We start from the raw sequence: 4,292 nt of genomic DNA on the forward strand, positions 1-4,292 counted from the left end.
TACCAAATTCCACATACCAAAGGTGCTTCACTCCACGACAACGGCGCCAGAAAATTATCAATTGTAGCTCTTTTTGATAAGTAAGAGTGTCGAACCCAACGAGGAGTAGAAGGAAATGACAAGTGGTTTTCGGTAAGGTAATGTCTGCAAGTGCTGAAATTGTAAGTAGCAGAGTAGTTTGATAGCAAGATAATTTGTAACGGGCAAGTAACAATAATAGTAACAAAAGTGCAGCAAGGTATCCCAATCCTTTTGAGGCAAAGGATAGGCCAAAATGGCCTCTTATGATAAGCAAAGCGTCCTTAAGGGTACACGTTATTTTAATCTAGTCACTTTCATCATGTTGGTTTAATTCATGTTCGGTACTTTGATAATTTGATATGTGGGTGGACCGGTGCTTAGGTGTTTTTCTTACTTGAAAAAACCTACTACTTATGATTAACCCTCCCGCAAGCATCCGCAACTACGAGAAAAGTATTAGGAATAAATTCTAACCATAGCATTAAAATTTTGGATCCAATCGGTCCCTTGCGGAATAGCGCATAAACTGGGGTTTAAGCTTCTGTCACTCTCGCAACCCATCATCTAATTGCTACTCCCAATACATTCCCTTAGGCCCAAATATGGTGAAGTGTCATGTAGTCGATGTTCACATGACACCACTAAGGGAATCACAACATACATACTATCAAAATATCAAACACATATCAAGTTCACATGATTACTTGCAACATGATTTCTCACATGATCTCAAGAACAAAAGTAACTACTCACAAATGATAATCATACTCAAGATCGGAGGGGTATTAAATAGCATATTGGATCTGAACATATAATCTTCCACCAAATAAACCATATAGTAATCAACGACAAGATATAATCAAGACTACTGGTCACCCACAAGCACCAATCTATAGTTTCGGTAACAAGATTGAACACAAGAGATGAACTAGGGTTTGAGATGAGATGGTGTTGTTGAAGATGTTGATGGAGATTGCCCTCCCCAAGATGGGAGAGTTGTTGGTGATGATGACGACGATGATTTCCTCCTCCGGGAGGGAAGTTCCCCCGGCGGAATCGCTCCGCCGGAGGGCAAAAGTGCTCCTGCCCAGGTTCCGCCTCGAGACGGTGGCGCTCTGTCCCGAAAGTCTTCTCCTTATTTTTTCTAGGTAAAAATGACCTATATACCAGAAGATGGGTACCGGAGGTGGGCCTGGGTGAGCACAACCCACCAGGGCGCGCCTGGGCTCCCTGGCGCGGCCAGGTGGGTTTTGCCCACCTGGTGGGTGAGGGAGTCCTAGACTAAGGGGTCCTCGGGCGTCCGGCCTATTATCCATTGGGCCGGACTGATGGGCTGTGAAGATATGAAGGTCGAAGACTATACCCATGCTCGGATTGGACTTTCCTTGGTGTGGAAGGCAAGCTAGGCGACTAACTATGAATATTCCTTCCCATGTAATCGACTCCATTGTAACCCTAGATCTCTCTGGTGTCTATATAAACCGGAGAGTGTAGTCCGGATGGGGAGAGACACATTACTATAGTCATACAGGCTAGACTTCTAGGGTTTAGACATTATGATCTCGTGGTAGATCAACTCTTGTAACACTCATATTCATCAAGATCAATCAAGCAGGAAGTAGGGTATTACCTCCATAGAGAGGGCCCGAACCTGGGTAAACATTGTGTCCGTTGTCTCCTGTTACCATCGATCCTAGACGCACAGTTCAGGACCCCCTACCCCAGATCCACCGGTTTTGACACCGACATTGGTGCTTTCATTGAGAGGTCCACTGTGCCATCAGCAAAGGACTCGATGGCCCCTTCGATCGTCAGTAATGATGTCGTCCAGGGAGAAAGCTTCCTTCCCGGACAAATCTTTGTGTTCGGCGACTTCGTACTGCGGGCCAACTCACTTGGCCATCTGGAGCAGGTCGATAGCTACGCCCCTGGCCATCAGGTCAGATTTGGAAGCTTGAATTAGATCGCGGATATCCGTGGAGATTTGATCTTCAATGGAGTTGAGACCACGGAAATTGCTCCCCCGCGCTCCGATGAAAATGACTTAAATCTATTATCGGATTACGTCCAGGAGATGGATCCTATTGCTGCAACGGCTTCAGAACCGAAGCAGATCATGCCCTCCGAGGCCACAAAGTCCACGGCGTTGGAGCCGCGCACGGACTAGACATCCCGCAACGAGCGCGTCAATGGAACTCCAGACTCATCTCAGGCTATATGTTCCGGATCAGGTGTGCCTACGGACACCGAGCTAGATTGGTTATCGATTTTCGAATTTAGCGCCGCAGACATCTTCCGGCATCCACCTTTGGGTGACGTGCTAAACTCTTTAAAGAACTTGTCCTTGGGGGAAGACTCACAGCTGAACTATGTTCGGTTCGAGCTAGAGGAGGATGACGAGGAATTTTGCTTCCCACCCACCACCCACTTCATAGCCACTGTCGATGACTTAACCGACGTGCTTGACTATGGCTCCGAAGAAATCGATGGCATGGACGACGATGCCGACAAGGAGCAAGGCCAAGACCCTCCATTTACTGGACGTTGGACGGCCACCTCCTCGTACGACGTGTACATGGTTGACACACCTAAAGGATCTGGCGACGATTAGGAAGAGCCAGATGCGAATAAACCCTCCGAGATGCAATCAAAGCGCCATCACCCCAAACGCCGTTCTAAGCCTCGTCTCTCAAAAGATGGCAACACTGGCACCAGAGAAAATAGTACTCCAGGCGACGCCGAAAAAAACGAAGACCCTGTCGGAGCTACATCCGAGCAAGAGGAATAGGACAACAGGCAAGACAACCCTAATGAACAGACCATAGAAGATGACTCGGAGGATGATAGTTACCGTCCACCCTCCAAGGAGGAGACAAGCCTCGGCAACAAAGACTTCATCGTGCCTGAGGATCCTCTGGAGTAGGAGCGCTTTAAGCTTTGGCTCATAGCCACCGCAAGGAACCTGAAACAGAAACAGCAGCAGCTTCAAGCTGAATAAGATCTGCTCATTGACAGATGTCCTGATATCCTGACAGCCGAAGAATATGGCCTCAAGCGCCCAGCCAAGAGCTACCCAAAACGCAGACTGCTACCTCAATTTGATGAGGAAGCATCAGAGCACATATCTCCCTCGCGTAATGCGGAACAACCACCACGTGGTCAAGACACGGTGGTCGACCGGCCACCCCGCGGTCGGGATAAAGCGGCAATTCAGGCCGAACAACAGCCTGCCCCACTGCCCCGCAAAAATAGTGATGGAAGAGTTCGGGGTCACACGTACGACCTCTGGCAGATCCTGTACAGTAGAGCAGGGACATACAAGACCGATCTACGGATCGCGAGGACACGCCTCGACGCACGATGACGGTTACCTATTCGGACATGACAAACCTAACCACGCCCGGGCCGAATGCCGCAGACGGACTCCATCAGAGCTACGCCGCGATGCGACCCGATATAGAGGTGCCGCACACCCTCTCTGCTGCACAGATGAGGTACTGGATCATGAATTCCCCGAGGGGTTCAAGCTTGTCAATATTGAATCATACGACGGAACAACTGATCCCGCAATATGGATCGAAGATTTTATCCTCCACATCCACATGGCCCGAGGAGACGACCTCCACGCTATCAAACACCTCCCATTAAAGCTCAAAGGACCAGCTCGACACTGGTTAAATAGCCTGCCTGAGAATTCCATCGGCAGCTGGGAGGACTTGGAAGAGGCTTTCCTTGATAACTTCCAAGGAACTTATGTCCGGCCACTAGATGCTGATGACCTAAGCCACATAGTTCAAAAACCTGGAGAATTAGCCAGAAAATTCTGGACTAGGTTCCTAACCAAAAAGAACCAGATTGTTGACTGTCTGGATGTCGAAGCCCTAGTGGCCTTTAAGCATAGCATCCGGGACGAATGGCTCGCCCGCCACCTCGGCCAGGAAAAGTCGAGGTCCATGGAAGCCCTCACAGCACTTATGACCCGCTTCTATGCGGGAGAGGATAGTTGGCTGGCTCGCATTACAAACATAGCCAACGACACAGGCCCCTCCGAGGCCAAAAACAACACTGGCAAGCTCCGGCGCAACAGACACAAACGCCGAAGCAATGGTGATAGCATCGATGACACAACAGTTCACGCCGGATTCAGTGGCTCCAAGTTCGGCCAGCGAAAGAAGCCCTATAAAAGGAGCAACGGAAGACCATCCAGCTTGGACCGCATACTCGATCATCCTTGCCAGATACATGGCACCCCAGACAAACCGGCAAACCAT

This window comes from Triticum dicoccoides, chromosome 7A (genome assembly GCF_002162155.2).
Source record: "Triticum dicoccoides isolate Atlit2015 ecotype Zavitan chromosome 7A, WEW_v2.0, whole genome shotgun sequence".
Lineage (NCBI taxonomy): Eukaryota > Viridiplantae > Streptophyta > Magnoliopsida > Poales > Poaceae > Triticum > Triticum dicoccoides.